The following is a 17826-nucleotide window of genomic DNA, read 5'->3' as shown; positions in this document are numbered from 1 at the left end:
ACTTCACCCAAGTGATTAGTTCATTTTTGGATATTGTGTATATATTAACCTCAAGAATGTTTCAACACTGGTTAGCAGTGCTACCCACTTTTTTCCTCTACTGGATGACCATTTATGGCTTTAAAGCAGAAACCTATGAACCAGTGAGTAAATATTTTGAGAAGTGCTAATTAGTGTTGAAAGAATAGGGTGGTAAAGTTGGGGAAACCACGCAGCTTATATATATTTAAATTTTTTAAAAATGGTTCACGAAATCTAATAGCCAGTTGTACTGTGTTTACATGGTTTTTATTATCAGCAAAATTACGAAGTTACCATCTGAACTCTAGCTAAACTTCATGTAATAAGACTTATGTTAGTTGCTTAAAAATTTTGTGAGTTAACCTTTGGGAATTATAACTTTTCTAGAGGTTTCAATCATACATAACAATAAGGACAAGCATTTCAAATGCAGAATATGATTCATTTTGAGGGGATGATGGTTTTTTTTATAGTAAGGATAGTGAAATTATTGATACATTTTAGTAATTTATGGAAATGTAATTTGTTTTATAAGAAATGTGAAATCATTGACCATACAAGGAGTGCTTTTTAAATGATCTCTGTTTATATTTGGTCTTACCTGAAGTAGTAGTATGGACAGTGAGTTGTTAGTTGAAGAGAGTAGTAAGAAGCTTGGAGAGGGTGACAAAAAGTTAGAATCCTGGTAATTCATTTCTTTAAGGCTTTAAAGAGATTATACATGCTTTTTTTGTTTTTGCTTTTGGTTTTGTTTAGCACTTAAGGAAGCTCTCTTAAGGGAAATCTCACTTTGCTCTAGGTTGTAATATGACAAAGTTAGAGGTTTTATTTTTTTTTAATTCGTTATTCTTTTTTTTTTTAAGTTTTATTTATTTATTTGGGGGAGAGAGAGAGAGAGAGAAAGCAAGCAGGGGTAGGGACAGAGGGAGAGAATCTCAAGCAGATTCCCAGCTGAGCATGGAGCCTGACCCAGGACCCAATCCCAGGATCCTGGTGTCATGACCTGAGCTGAAATCAAGAGTTGGACACTTACCTGACTGAGCCACCCAGGCGCCCCAAGTTAGAGCTTTTAAAATGAGAAACTGTCATTTGCTTTTTCCTAGACTTGTGTCAGTAGGCTATAGAGTCATCACTTTCTAACTTTGAGTTTCTCTAGGGTAGATAGTGGACTCCTGATTATTTCTAACAGCGGATATTGAATTAATCAACAGCAGGTTTTGAATTAGAGGACTACTTACCCTACCAGAAAGCCTGATGAGGTCTTCAAAGCCAAATAGTGGCAGCATATAGAACCTAGGCGTTGATGATCTTGCTTATTTGGATAAAAAAATTGTAAACAGTCAAAATAAAAATTGATGGCTTTGAATTGGTGAATCTGTAGGACTCTTTGTTTCTTTCATTTTTGTAAGTTGTATGAACACCTGACTTCAGGGAGTCAGTTGTCTGTTTTAAGGTAGGAGGTTCCATCCTTTTTATTAATTTCACTGTATTTTAGCATGGTTTAATGTGAGGTTGCTGGAATAATTGGAACTACTGCCTTCACATTCTCTGTGAACATTAGGGAAAGAAGCGCATCAGATATTTTACTACATACCCTGCTTAGACACAGGTGAAACTGAGGACAGGAGGCATTCAGTGAGTTTGATGCACCAAAAATACTGGTTGGAATTGGAACCCATATCTATCAACGCTGCCTGTTTTCCTTTCTTTTTCTACCTTGGATATCTTCCCCCATGAAATCAGGAAAACAACTTTTAGCCAGGATACCAGTGTTTGTACAGGTCAGGAAATGATTTCTATTGCTTTATTTGCATGTAAAGTAAGTATCTAAATTGATTGGTGCCTATCCAACTTGAAAGAGCTGCTTAACAAAGCTTTTTAAATTGTGTATAATGTCTTCTATTTCTATACTCACTTTAGACTGAGATAGCAGGGTTTTTTCATATATGCCATATTACATGCTTAGTTAAAACTTTTGTCTTGCTATTAAAGCTTGCTCATCTTTTCTTCTTAAAACATAATAAGAAAGGGAAAACAATTGATAGCAAAAGAGACTCGTAAGGATCAGGACTGTCAAAGTTGTTAATAAAATAAATTTCTTTTTTTTTTCTATGTTCTATTGAGGTTTTAGTCATAATGGTACATGTTCTGTCCAGCTGAACAAAGTAAAGCAAATTGAAACTTTTATTTTATTTTTTTAAGATTTATTTATTTCTTTGAGAGAGACAAGAGCCTGTGTGAGTGGGGGGGAGGGGCAGAGGGAGAGAATCTTTAAGCAGACTTCTGCTGAGCTCAGAGCCTGATTTACGGCTCTATCTCATGACCCATGAGATCCTGACCTGAGCTGAAACCAAGAGTCCAACACTCAACTGACTGAGCCACTCAGGAGCCCCTAAGGCAAACTGAAACTTTTAAATAGCAGGCAATATAAATGCACTCAGAAAAGGTTTAGAACTCAATTCTCTAAAACTTAAGAGTGTTTCCCCATATAAGCCCTATGATACATTAAGGATGGTAAAATAAATCTTTTTTTCCCACCAAACATAAACTTGAAAGTTATTCAAAGATAAAAGAATTCCTTCCCAAATTTGGAGCAATTTTTCTGAAATGAACATATCCTACCCAACACAGTTGAGGTTTTTTTGTTTTTTTTTTCCCCCACTTCTAAAAAATAGAGAAAAACATTTTCAAATATGTAGGAGAATCATTTACAGTTCAATCCTGGTATGGTGTCAGAATTGCTTAGTTGTTCTAATATGGTAGCCACTATCTACCAGTGGCTATTTAAATCTAAATTAAAAATAATTAAAATTAATTAATGTTTAAAAGTCAGTTGCTTAGTCACAGTAGCCATATTACAAGTGCTCAATAGCAACATTTGGCTGTGGGCTAGGTGTTGGGACAGCTGAGACTGAACATTTCCATCATTGCAGAAAGTTTCATTGCACGGCACTGCATAAAGTGCTTATTCCGTTGGTGGTGATCGCAATTTTATCAGTTTCCCCAGTGGTTTCCTAATATTTATGAGTATTTTCTACTTCCCTCCTAAAAAAAAAGAAATATTGCTTATCAGACCCTGTAATTTTTTTCTATCGAATAATTTACCTAATTAAAAATATTAATGGTCAGGATTTGAAATAGCTAGATGATGGTAGAAGCACATTTAGAGTTTTAAAAAGTCTTTATTAAACCTTAAAAATGTATGCCAAAATATGTGTAGTTGTGAATCTTTAAAAAGAGAATGATATAATCTCTACATTCCAAGACTGCCAACACTGAAACAGCCTAAAGTAGCATATGATTTGTGAGATTATTTTTCTTTCTTTCTTTTTTTTTTTTAAGATTTATCTATTTATTTGAGAGAGAGAGAGAGCGCGCACGTGTGTGTGGAGTGAGGGGTGGGAGGGGCAAAGGGAGAGTGAGAGAGAAACTTCCACAGACTCTGCACTCCTATCACATGGCTCGATCCCACCATCCTGAGACCATTACCTGAGCTGAAACCAAGAGTCAGATGCTCAGCAATTGTACCACCCAGGTGCCCCTGTGAGATTATTTTTCTTATGTAATAGAAATAGATTTTTTTAAAAAATAGAAATAATTTTTTATTGTATAACCACACCTTGAAAAGTGCAAACACGGCAAAAACATTAAACTGATATATAAATGAACGATTAAATATTTAATGACTATTTAAATGAATTTTAGAGTTAAGCAGCATATACTTCTATGTTCAGATTGAGTGAGGTGAGAAAATGTAGGTGTTCTATTCATTGATTCCTTTGAATCTTTTCAATAAGCTAGGTAGGGATAGATATCCTTACTTTGTGTGTGTTGAGACTTCTATGGTTTATGTTAAAATCAGTTACATAAAGAAAGACTTTCTGTTTTGGGGCAGAAGAGATAAAATAAAGATAAGTTATATGTTAATTACTGAAAGCTTGCTTATATAATTGTATATCTTGATTTATCTCACAGTTAACACTGGTAGGTGTTTTCTAAGTATAAATATAGTTGAGATTGTCCCTGTGCATATTTACTGAAATGGTGACTTGTAGAGAAATAGGACATAACCAATATATTAGTTGAATTATGTTTTCATAAAATGTAATATTAATTTTTATATGTGTAATTTGAATATATTTCCTAGTTTCAAGATTATTTTAAAGAATTACCTTTCCTTGTAAAAGCCACTTAGGATTTTTATGAGAAGCTTTAAGATTTGTCTGGCTTTATCTAGTGTCATTTTAATTTCATGTATTTTTTTTCTTATGCATTTGCATGTATCCAGGAAGCCATGTGTAAAAATTGTTACCATGATGAAGGAATGCCTTTACTAGTTTTTTATGCTATTAACTTTAGAGCTTTAAATATAGTATGCAGTTTTAAGTACAGATATAGTCTTAATTTCCTTGTATTTTTTTCTAAAAAAAATAAAATGGAACATTTATTTTTTTATTCAGTCACAAATATTGTTTGAATGTAACTATTTTAAAAAAACTTTAATACCCTTTTGAATTACAGAGTTTTATAGAAAGTGTAATTGCTTCTTTCATAAGACTTTTTGTATTGACATTTTATCATCACAAGGCTTTTTATTGTGTGTGTGTGTGTGTGTGTGTGTATGTTTGTTTGTTTGTTTAAAGTAGAGTCCACATCCAGTATGGGGCTTGGATTCACGACCCTGAAATTAAGAGTCACATGCTGTACTGACTGAGCCACCAGGTGCCCCACATGACTGCTTTTTATATTGATTTAAGTTGAGGGCATAATGCTAGGAAGTAGCTCCTTGAAGGCAGGTCTTTGGATACAGAGGGTAATGTGTTTGTTGGCAGAATGGAATGGATGGAAGGTGTGAGATAAAAAAGGAACCAAAGAAAACTCGGTTCTCTTGGACAAGTCATGTATACTCTCTAACATCTATTTTTCATGAGTGTATAATAAGTAATATCTCTTTCTTGCTACTTTGAAGGAATTGTTATGACGATCTGATGAAATAACATACGAAGACCCATTATGAATATTAAAACACCATAATGTTGTGTCATTTTTTAACACAAAACATTTAAAAGCTTATCTTAAATCATGCCTTGTTAATTGAGAAATTTCAAAAAGCTTAGATTTTATAGGGATAAGAACTCTAAGCTCTCTATAGTTTAGGAAATAGTTTAACTTATAACTTCCTTTTGGTTTATAATGTATAGTTCCTTCCCAATGATATTTTCAATCTTTACTAGTTTTGTCACTTTTCATAAGGATGAGCCTAAGCCATTTCTCCTATCAACTGATAATAAATTGCTCACATTCTAGCCATAAAATGGGCTGCTAATCTGATCATAGAGAAAAAGTTATCTATAAACAGTACCTGTATCTTGTTTATAGTATATTAAGACACTGTGATTCTCTTCTTAGTAAATATTTGAAAACAAAAAGCAACCCAAATGTCCTATAGCTTATTTACTAATATGTTATGTTAACACCCCATCTGATTATAAACAAAACATAATCTATCATCCTATAATAAATAATGACCCATAAACAACCTGCAAGTGCTTCATGCTTTGTGTCATGCCAGTTATACCTTCCCTGACTTTAGATTGATTTAAATATGACTTACGGCATCAAGAAAGACAAAAATTCTAAACAAATGTTTTAGTTTCTGAAATTACTTACTCAGATATGATTCAGCTGAATACTATTTCTGTTTTCCTATTGCAGATTTCTCAACAGTGATGTCACAAGATTGACCACATTGATCACAGTAAGACCAAAATGATAATCTTTTAAGGATGTCTTGTTTTCTCCAGAATGAGAATTGTGTTGGAAAATATTTATAATTTTAAATTGTTATTCTTTCTCTCAACAGGCAATTAAATGTTTACATTTTCTATGAACCACATCTCATACTTCTAGTTAATTATTTAAATACTAAAAATATTGCTTTAAATGATCTTAAAACATTTAAAATGAAAATTACTTTTAATATATGACTGAAATTACATGCTTAATTATATTAATACATTTCAGTGTGAATCATAATCAGAACATCCTGTTTTTAAAATTTTTGTTTTTATGGGCGCCTGGGTGGCTTAGTCATTAAGCGTCTGCCTTCGGCTCGGGTCATGATCCCAGGGTCCTGGGATTGAGTCCCACGTCGGACTCACTGCTCAGCAGGAGGCCTGCTTCTCCCTCTCCCACTCCCCCTGCTTGTGTTCCTGCTCTCGCTATCTCTCTCTCTGTCAAATAAATAAATAAAATCTTTAAAAAATAAATAAATAAATAAAATAAAATTTTTGTTTTTACTAAAAAATGACAACACTTAAGGTGAATCCATATTAAGAAAAAATTTACAAAAATAAAATTACTTGAGATTGTAATCACTTATTAAGGAAAGACTGTGAAAACAGCCTTGAAAGGATTCTTAAGCTTGCTTAAATTTTTCATTGATATTTAAATGATTTATAGAGAGTCTTCCAAATATGGAGAGTTGTTGAAAAGAGATAGTTCTCATAAGTAACTGATACTTCTCCTCTTGAATTTTAAAGTGTTAATTTCTACTATATATAAGGAAATATGTTTCTTAAAGAAGAAAACTTTATCCAAGGCCCTGATCCACTTTATTATAAAATTACTAAGTAGTAAAAATATAGCATTTTTGAAAAATTCTTTTAAATAACAGAGAAATAAATTTAGAGTAAGTTATTTACTCAATCTGTTTCTTTAATCCTGTTCTAATTGTTCATTAATTGTATAAGCAGTAATTATCAGAAATGTAAATTCATGTGTAGATAATCTTTGTATTTATGTTTTAACTTTTTTTTGAAAACTGGTTTATTTTTTTAAGCTTAACATTTTTTAGAGGCCAGAGAGGACTTTCATTGTATTTTTAAAGGCTTTATCATCATCAGGTATACAGATGTTCAGATGTTTATGGCATATTCATTCCTTTTCCTAAGGGATCAATTCAGCTATTTCTGATATGCAACTCTTTGCTTGTTTGTTTTTTTCTTAATCAGAACTTTATTACTCTGCCTGAATAGTTTTACAACAAAATATTAACATACTTCTGTAGTAACCTTCTGTTTATCATTAAGTACTTTACAGTCAAGGAAGTTAACATTACCATTGGATTAAAAAGGTTTTTAATTTGAAAATGCTGACTCACTGTACATTTTAGGGTAATATTAAGAGAGTATGTAATTGCTATTGTTCTAAATTCAAGAATTTCAGGAAGAGAGGTAGTATCCAATATTACCTGATATAAAATAAGTTAAAGACTAAGAAATATTCATTTGAGATGTTCATAAGTGACGGATAATAGAAACCCTTACTTTGTAATAATATCAGGGCTGTGAGGCCTTCTCCAGCCTCTTGAATCAAGAAAAGAGGGTAGATTTCAACATTGATTCCCTTTGAGGGGACTGTGGAGTGAGTAGTTCAAGTGTTGACCATGGGGCGGAAATAAAGTGAGGCCAGGGAAGGGGTGATATGTTCAGAGAAAATGGAGAGGTTAAGGAACTAGGCAGAAGTAGATAAGCTGATGAAATGAGATGATAAAGTACTAAGTAAAAGAGTAGAATATTGTGGCTGGGGTGGGAAAGGATATTATGGATTGTTTCAGAGCTGAAGCTGTAATGAGTTTTTGTATATTATATAATATACATCTTTTATAGTTTTTCCTTAGAAATTTTCAGAACTCAGGGGAATTTCTATTTTTCCCAAGTTATAATCCACAGAAGTGTTCAAATCTTTTAACTGATCTTCCATCTTCCTGGCCATCATCCATTCCCTTGAAGTATATACATCCTCAGTTTAATCTTATTAAAGCATTCCTTTGACTCTTTCACTTCTCTACTTGAAGATGTTTAGTGACTTCCCATTTCCTCCAAGATAAAATCTAGATACTCTAACTTAGCATTCCAGCTCCTCCTCAATTTGGCTGTAATATATTTCCCAGCCAAATATTCTATTGTTCAAGAAGAATCTTACACTCTACCCAATGGGGACTACAAACTCCACATTGAAAATTCATTTTGGCTCCATACTTACCTTCATGTCATTCCCTTTCCCTAGAATATTCTTTTTTGTTTTTTTAAGATTTTATTTTTAAGTAATCTCTACACCGAACGTGGGGCTTGAACTCATAACCCCAAGATCAATAGTTAAATGCTCTACCGGCTGAGCCAATCAGGTGCCCCTCCCTAGAGTATCCTTTTTTCATTTTAGGCTTTTAGTTTTTTCTGATGAACTCAGACCTCTCCTCTAATACCCTGTCCACATGTAATCATCTCTTTGAGGCCTTCCCTAAGCATCCTAATTGAAAGGGATTCTCTCTACCTAGTAGTTTGTAACGCTTAATTTTTATTATTTCTATGTTACTGATAACATATATTCTCTTATATTTTACATATTTTAATATATATTTTCCACTGTGCTAAGCAAATGAGTATTCAGCCAATGTTTGCTGGTAATCATAAATACCCCAGAAAGAGCTAAATTAATTAGTGTCTTTAGTTTTCCTATATTAAAATTGAAATAAGAATATTAATGCCTGAATATCCAAAAGTGAACCATGGGAAGCAAGGTGGATGGGAAAGAATGTAGGTTTAAGAACTAGAGAGAGCTTGGGGCTTCTGGTGTCTCAGTTGGTTAAGCATCTGACTCTTGATTTTAGCTCTGGTCATGATCTCAGGGTCATGAGATCCAGCCCCTCTTCAGGCTCCATGCTCAGTGGGGAGTCTGCTCAAGATTCTCTCTCTCTCCCTCTCCCTCTGCCCCTCCCCTCCTCACTCTTTCTCTAAAATAAATAAATAAATCTTCTTTTTTTTTTTTAAAGAACTAGAGAAAGTTCAAGTATTGTTGCCACTTGTACCAGGTATGTGACCTTAGGCAAGTCAGCCTCTTTGTGCCTCAGTATCTTCACCTGTAAAATGATGTTACATACATTTAAGAAGGATTGCTATGCAAGATTTAAATATAATGTTTGTTAACTTTCTTCCCTCTTACTTAACTTTATATATGATTCCTTTACACATACGTGAAGGGGCATGAAATCAGGTATAAAGATCAGGGATATATTGCAAACATCCAAATTTAACTTACTCACACATTGTGGCCCTTTTGTCTATAAGTTTCAGTAAATAAATTTCTACTTTCCATGTTACATATATTATGATAACTTAATTGACATATGAATTCCAGCCAGGAGGCTGATTAGATCTTTTGATATGTTGTGCTTTTATTTAGAGAAAAAGACCTCAGTAGAATACTAACATCTTAAAAGGCTAGAATGAACTTTAGAATGGTTCAGGTTGTGGTACATTCCCCTTATACAACAGATGAGAAAACCAAGGTCCAGAGAGTTTGAAGGGAGGTAATATGTGTAATGGTTAAGAAGATGAACTGAGGTCAGAAAAACCTTTGTTTACGTGTTGTGATCTTGATCCAGTTACATAGTCTAAGATCCATTTTTTTCCTCTCTAAAGCAGAGATAATATTTATATCTCTAGGAGTGCTGTGAATATTAAGTGACACCATGCTTATAAAGTATAGCACAGAGGCTGATACGTACTAAATTCTTTTGACCCCTCATCATAGTCATATCATCACCTGTAAAGTTACTTTTCTCAAGTCACATAGTGTGAGATCTTAGCCTACCTAACCTGATTTTGCTTTATTCTACCATAATTTTTAGTATTGTTTTGTGATCACATCTACTTGATTAAAAATCTCAGCATGGGGGTGCCTGGGTGGCTCATTCGGTTAAAGCATCTGCCTTTGGCTCAGGTCATGATCCCTGGGTCCTGGGATTGGGTCCTGGGATCAAGCCCTGTGTGTTGGGTGCCCTGCTTAGTGGGGAGCCTGCTTCTCCCTCTCTGTCTCCCTCTCCCCCTGCTTGTGCTCTCTTGCGTGCTGTCTCTCTCAAATAAATAAATAAAACCCTTAAGAAATTAAATAAGTAAGTAAATAAATAAATAAATAAAATAAAAATCTCTAGACAGCATTTATAGGCGTATAATAAAATAACTCATAGATTTTTTCCTTCTCAAATCTTTCCAGGTTCTTTGTCTTTGAGAGTATTCATGCTATTTCACTTACGTGCAGTTTTGTTAATACGTGATTTCATTAATACATTAGCTATATTTTTAAATATTCTGATTTATCCTTTTACTACATATTTTAATAATCTGCCACAAAGCAGCTTTTAAAATAAAATGGCCTTTTCTGGTTTGGTTTTGTCTTTATTTTTAAAGAGAGAGAGAGAGAGCTCTCACGTGTGTGCGTGAGTAGGGGGAGGGGCAGAGGGACGGGGAGAGAGAATCTTAAGCAGGCTCTATGCCCAGTGTGGAGCCTGATGAGGGCTGATCTCATAACCCTGAGATCGTGACCTGAGCTGAAATCAAGAGTTGGATGCTTAACCAACTGAGCCACCCAGGCACCCCAAGCCTTTTCTGTTTTTGTTAATATTCCTTTTTCCCCTTTGTACTTTTATTATAAATTTCACTTAAAGTTTTTAGAGACTAATCTCTACCAACAGAAATATTTCATTTAAAAATTGAAATTTAGGGGCGCCTGGGTGGCTCAGTTGGTTAAGCGGCTGCCTTCAGCTCGGGTCATGATCTCGGGGTCCTGGGATCGAGTCCTGCATCATGTTCCCTGCTCCATGGGAAGCCTGCTTCTCCCTCTCCCTCTGCCACTCCCCCTGCTTTTGCTCTCCCACTCTCTCTTTCTGTCAAATAAATAAATAAATAAATCTTAAAAAATAAATAAAAATTGAAGTTTAGAAGGAATTATTAGATATTTTACAATGTACACTCTACTAGAAATATTGGCAGTAGATAGCAAATTTAAAATGTCAGCTATCTACCACAGATAAGATATAACCAAGTGTCATAGTGACCGGTAGTTGTCCCTAAATGTTGATTTTCCCCATCTACTAATATTTTCCTAGCATGTCAATACCTGGAATAAATATTTCCCAGCTTCCCTTGCATCTAGATGTGGTCATGGGACTAAGGTTTGGCTAGAGATAAATAAGCAGAAGGACTGTGTACAACTTAAAGGAAGGGTTGCATTCCCTCTTTTTTTCCCCTTCTTCCTTGCTGGCTATAATGTGGACATGATAATTGGAAATGAGTGGAAAACCCAAACAAGAATGGGCAAAGCAATAAAAGAGAAAGTCTCTAATATCTTAAGGATGTTACCTTGTCCATGTCTACCCTGGTGTCTTCATCTGGACTTCCTTGATATGACAGAGATAAACTTATTTTTTTGTAAGCCACTGGTTTCAGGTTTTCTGTCACTCATGCCTAAAATTAATCCTGACGTACCAAAATAATTTGACAAAGAAAGTTTATGCCATTGTTAAAATGTCTTTGGTTTGTTTATATTTCATTTACTTTTACTAAACTCTGCTGTCACTTTTGATAGCTTCGATTTTAGGAGAAAAATAGGAAAGGGAATGATTCACTGTGTCTAGGAAAGGAAACTAAATAAATCTTTACAGAGAAGGATGACATTTGGTCTAGAATTTTGAAGTATGAATTAGAAGAAAACATTAATTCCAAAAGATACATGCACCCCTTTGTTAATGCAGCATTATTTACAATAGCCAAGATATGGAAGCAACCTAAGTGTCCATTGATAGATGAATGGTAAGGAAGATGTGGTAAGTGTGTAAATATATGTATATGTACACACACACACACACATAGACACATACAGACAGACAGAAGAATATTATGCACCTATAAAAAGGATGAGATCACGCCATTTTTGACAACATGGATAGACCTAGAGGGTATTGTTCTAAGTGAAATAAGTCAGATTGAGAAAGACAAATACCATATGATTTCATTCATATGTGTAAAGCACTCATGCGAAAAAACAAAACAAATGAACAAACAAAGAAAAAAGCATAATCAGACCTATAAATACAGAGAACAAACTGATGGTTGCCAGAGGGGAGGGAGATGGGGGGATGGGCAAAATGTGTGAAAGGTGGTGGGAGATACAGGCTTCCAATTATGGAATGAATAAGTCACAGGAATAAAAGGCACAGCATAAGAACTATAGCCAATGATGTTATAATAGTGTTGTATGGTGACAGATGGTAGCTACACTGGTGGTGAGCATAGCATAATGTATAAACTTGTTGAATCACTATGTTGTACACCTAAAACTAACATAATACTTTGTGTCAACTGTGCTCAAATAAAAACAGTTTTTTTTAAAGGAAGAAAATCCAGAAAGAGGAAATAGGCATATAGATTTGGAAAGAACATATGTTCCAGGACATGCAAATATTTTGGTCCAATACTGTTGAAATATAAAATTTGAGGAAGTAAATGAGCCTAAAGTTTAGATCTTGTAGGAGTTTACTTACCAAGAAGTTTGGTAAGTGCCAGGTACCTAGCAAAGAGTTCTTTTAATATTCTGTATATTTTTTCTTTATTTTTATTCTTATTTTTCTCATGGTTTTTCCATTAAATATTCTAAAAATAAATATATTTTCTATTAGTGTTGAGAGAGGAAGAACAAAACTAATATTTATTTATTCACTGTTTTTTAAGATGGTAGGTGCTTTCTATTTGAGCCTTTATTACAGTTTACAGATGACTGAACTGAGACTCAGAAAGGTCAAGTGTCTTTCCTAGTGTGTTCAATTGATAGATAAGTCGTTATTTGCAAAGTAGAGAAATTAGCCATTTCCAGAAGAAGTCTGCCATGTATTAACTGACCTTTATTTTTCTACTTTTTAAATACCAAAAGCAGAGATGTATATTTGGATAAAAGACCCTACCCCCTTAATGCATCTCCAGCAAAAGTTGCACCATTATACCATTAATGGAGCTAAAAGCATGCATGGTGTTCTGGGTGAGTGACTGCAGATATAAATGACACTATGCTGCAGAGACCCAACTAAACTTCTTTGAACAAGTGGAAGTGCACAATGTTACAGGCTCATTTGGTTTAAAAATTAGTTCTTACCTAAAAATTCTAAATGAGCTACTGTTCAATAAATATGCCTAAAAAAAGAAAAAGACAGTAATCTTAACATAGTCTAGAAATAAATTATAGAAGCATGAGAGCATATAAAGGAAAAAAGTTTTCTACTTTGGTGTTCTTTTGCTGTAGTGAGTCTAGCACCTAGACTAGGTAAATGTTTTCTGAATTAAAATGACTTGAAATTTAATTTTGTTAGTACATCATTCTCTTCTCTCACACTTTCTAGAACACCAATGCAGACTTCCAGATGTTAGTCAAGGAGCAGAAAAAATACAAATATAATCTGCAAAAACTGTTTCAGAGATGAGAGGAAGATTGTTATAGACTGAGTTATGGAATTATGAAGTTTGATTATTATTTTTCTATAAATATACAAAGGAAAAACTGTAGAAGAGGAAAGGTTTTGATAAAAATGGAAAATTCTTATTGTATAGCATTGAAAAAGCACCTAAGTTAGCATGTCATAGATGTTAAAAAAAAAAAAAAGTTTAACTAGGGGCACCTGGATGGCTCATTTGGTTGAGTCTGACTCTGTTCTGGCTTGGGTCATGATCTCAGGGTTGTGGGATCAAGCCCTGTGTCAGGCTCCACACTCAGCAGAGTCTGCTTGGGATTCTCTCCCTTTTTCTCCCTCTCCTCACGTGCTCTCTCTCTCTCAAATAAATAAAATCTTCTTTTTTAAGTTTAATACAAATATTACTGATTCTGTCCTTATGTGAATGCTTTTTTGCAAGCACACATTTTAAAAACATTACATTAATAGGTATATTTCCATCATAATATAGGATAGTGCAAGTAAACTTTTCCACATGCAAAGTATACCATCTATTTTATGAATAGCATATCTAATGTTTACAGTCTTATTCTCCAGTTTGCTTTTGTCTCAGGAAAAACTACTTACCTTTCATTCATAAAATTCTTTTTATTGCCCCTATTACTGAATATTTCTGGGTGTCTTTTTTTTTTTTTACTCTAGTTCTTCCATATTTTTAGTGTCAAACTTATAGAAATGAAATTTTAGAAAACTTACACAGTTGACAGTAAACTCAAATATCACAGTTCCCCTCAAATGTTACCTCTTCCATAAAACCTCTGGATTCCCTTGCAGTTGGAGTTAATATTCCTATCATTTCTGCCTTTCTCATATTCGTTATATCTGTCATAGCAGTGTTCTTCAGCACTACCTTGGACCTGAGTATGTAGATATATTCTCTGTGGAGAGGGGGTTTGCTACAATAATTTACAAATGTTAATAAAGAAGAAATTAATACAGGCATAGTCTTTTATCACCTGGGATGCTTACCTTATAACCAATTACTACCGTGTACTTTCAGAACTATGATTGTGTTTAATTATGTCAGTGTAATAAGAAAATAACAAAAATAGATTTGACATGTACAAGTGGTTCATTTGTACCAAGTGAAGGCCAGATGACATCAGAGTGAACTAAATTAAAGCTTTGTAGTAGTTGGAGTAGAAAGAAATGGTGGCAATATTAAATTATTCAGGGAACACTAGATTATTAGATAAGCATGCCAAACTCAAATGTAACTGGGAAATAATGGGGAAGTAGCAATCAGTACCATATTCCATCATGTTGAGTACAATGATTTCATTTTAGCAAAAACATCATATGGTAACAATTTGAAATCTGTTAGTTTTGTGACTTTTGGGGGGGGGGGTGAGAGATGGAGAAAGCATGTGCAAATGGGGTGGGGGGACGGGCAGAGACAGACAGGGAGAGAGAATCTTAAGTAGGCTCCATGCCCAGTGTGCACTGCACCCTGACTGGTTGCTCAGTCTCATGACCCTGAGGTCATGACATGAGCCAAAATCAAGAGTTGGATGCTTAACCAACTGGGCGACCCAGGCATCCCTAGTTTGGTAGCTTTTATGTGCATACTTTATAAATTTGTTTTGGTAGTATGTTGAAATAGATCTAATAGCAGGAAAAGTTTATCCTTATCCATAGTTTTAGTTTTCTATGTATTTTGGTAATATAATTTAATTTCAATCTACCCATGTGTTCAGAAGATATTTTTTCTCCATTTGTAAGGGTCTATACATACATTTCAGAAACATTCTTATAAAGCTCTTACCTGCCTTATGAGATGAGTTGTGTGTTTGGCTACTTCACCTGTTAGACTGTAAAGTCCTTACCATCTAATAAAGGCATAGATTATGTTTTATTCATTCTTGCAATTCCCTTAGAGTCTGTTAGAATGCTTTGTATCCAATAGTGGCACAGCAGAAATTTATTCAATAAACTGTCCTGTGCTGGTGTGTCTCTTAGTATGATAATGCCAGGATGAACCAGAATGGATAAATACATAGAAAACATACGGAGAATATATAATTTAACAATTTGAAATTCATACAGGTTAGTAAATTCTTCTTTTTAAATTAAATATCCCCTAGGGTTTTGATCACTTACCATGTTGTATGAATTACTTGAAATTGATAACGGATCTATAGGTTGGTAGGGGGAAAATGAAAGATCACGTGGCAGGCTAGAACTGAATGTGGAGATGTAACCACAATGCTTCAGGGAGCAAGATGGTGCATCATTGCAAAAATGTAGTTTTATTTTTATTTAGTTAGGGCAGCTTGAGAGCATTGATTTCACAAGGAAGAGGAGACACAAGAGAATGGAATGGAAAGGGAAATGGGAAGTCACTAAAGATGCCATCTTCCATTTCTGGGGTACTGCTTGAAGTCACAGTGCCTAGGGAGTGTTCTCTTTAGCTTAGGTGGAATTAAAATTGGCATAAATTTTAAATCTTCTAGAGTAATACAGTAAGTACATTTTCTACTTTCTAATTCTATTAGATTTTTGCATGATGTTGCCACAGCGTAGAGTTTAGTTATCTTACTAACTTCTTAAATATCTTCCCATTTCCTACTTAAATTGAATTACCTGTTCCTAAATTTCAAAGCCATTCAAAGTTAGCTTTGTCCTATCTATGTAACTTTCCAACTCACAGATATTTTTCTAGTCAGGACATTCTTTTTTTTTTTTTTTTAGAACATTCTTTTAAAAAAAAAGATTATTTTAATGAGAGAAAGAGAGAGAGAGGAGAGAGCACAGGGAGCGAGGGGCAGAGGGAGATGGAGAAAGAGAATCTCAAGCTGACTCCCCTCTGAGCACAGAGCCCAACACGGGGTTCGATCCCATGACCCTGAGATCCTGACCTGAGCTGAAACCAAGAGTCAGATGCTCAACCTACCAAGCCACTCAAGGGCCCCTAGTCAGGACTTTCTTATAACCAGAACATAGAGTGATGATTTTGTCTGTCTGTCTTTTTCCATACATCATTTCCTTTGCTTGAAGTGTTGTTACCTCTTTATCCAGTGCCAATTTATTCTAAGAATGGTCTTGTAGTCTTTTATGACAACTGTGACCTTAACTGAGCTCCCTTTTCTTCTCAACATTTTATCTTTATTTCCTGTCCACAGACTTTTAAATTTTAGAATCCTTGTTTGCAATTCTGTATGTGACATTGGTACCTTGCTACCCCACAGCACTAAACTCAACATGTCTAAACTTGAACACATTCTCTTCCAATTTCCCAGAAACCTTTTCCTCTTTGCATGTTTCCTGTTATTGTTCGATGATATCAACATCCACTCAGCCACCCAAGCCAGAAATACTAGTTATCTTTAACTACTTCTTCAAAAATTCTCATCTGGTCTGATATCAGATCACTGCATGCAGTGTAATAATAAGAGCCAGTGTTTATGGAGTGTTGCTGTATGCCAGGTACTGATCTAAGAATTTGATTTGTAGTAACTCATTCAATCTTCCTAACAACTTTATTTATCACTCCTGTTTTATGTAAGAAAGACATGTATTTGCTAATGCAAGTACACACCACCACTATGAAGCTGTCCATCCAAATGAAAACAAAAGAAAAATTATTGAATATGATCAAGACTAATTTACAAGAAATAGTAAGGATAGAGGGACATATTAAATGATACCAGGAGATAAAATTAGGAAAGTCCATACTGGGAAACTCTAGAAGACAGAAGACTGATTTTCTTCAACTAAAAATATTAATGGCATGGGGATGTGGTGGGAGCAGTTACAGATTAGAAGAGACTTGAGGGACATATCAGTCTATTCTAATGTATATGTCATATTTGAATCCAAACTCAAACAGTTAAAAAATATTATTTAAGACACAGAAATGTGTATACTGATTCAATATTTAATATTAAGGAATTATTGTTAGAAAGTATTGGAGCTATGATAGTAGTGTTGGGCTGTTTAGGTAAAAAGCACAGGTCTATACTTAAAGGCATAAGCATCTATGTCAGAGGCTTGAGAAAAAAAACTGCTTTCACCAATCACTTTTTTTTACTTGGTCTCTGATTAAAGGGGTGACAAAACATTTAGTTCAATCCATTTATTAGACATAAAATATGATTTGTGATTTTACTAATGCACAATTCTACAGAAAAATTCACTATTGTATCATGTTTTCTCAATATTCAGTGTTTGTTTTACAGAAATATGGGTAGTTGAAGGGAATAAAAACCAATATTTCCAGAACTTCTATAAAAATGATGATGATGATAGTCAACAGTTGAGTGCTTAATTATGTGCCAGGCACCCTTTCATGAGTTTAGTGTTTTAGCTTATTTCATCCTCCTAACTTCATGAAGGTGGTATTGTTATTATCCTCATTTTATAGAAGGGAAACAAGCTATAGAGAGGTTAAACAATTCACCCAGAGTTACGTTGTTATTAATCAGTGAAGTTCAGAGTTAAAGCCCATTCAGTTTGACATGGATCCT

At 34.3% G+C, this 17826-nt stretch overlaps 1 protein-coding gene across 23 annotated transcripts in view; it reads left to right on the top strand.

Moving 5' to 3' along the window:
- The window catches only part of BAZ2B (bromodomain adjacent to zinc finger domain 2B), a 381813-nt gene that overhangs the window by 147693 nt on the left and 216294 nt on the right, over positions 1–17826 (top strand). For all 23 annotated transcript variants that reach the window (XM_078070865.1, XM_078070858.1, XM_078070860.1 and 20 more), the window contains one exon: positions 5737–5779. The gene's annotated coding sequence lies outside the window, so the exon portion shown is untranslated. The remainder of the gene's footprint in view (positions 1–5736; positions 5780–17826) is intronic.

Source organism: Halichoerus grypus, chromosome 4, assembly GCF_964656455.1.
Source record: "Halichoerus grypus chromosome 4, mHalGry1.hap1.1, whole genome shotgun sequence".
NCBI lineage: Eukaryota > Metazoa > Chordata > Mammalia > Carnivora > Phocidae > Halichoerus > Halichoerus grypus.
Note: the sequence above shows the minus strand (reverse complement) of the source record. Positions and strands in the feature narration are given on the sequence as shown.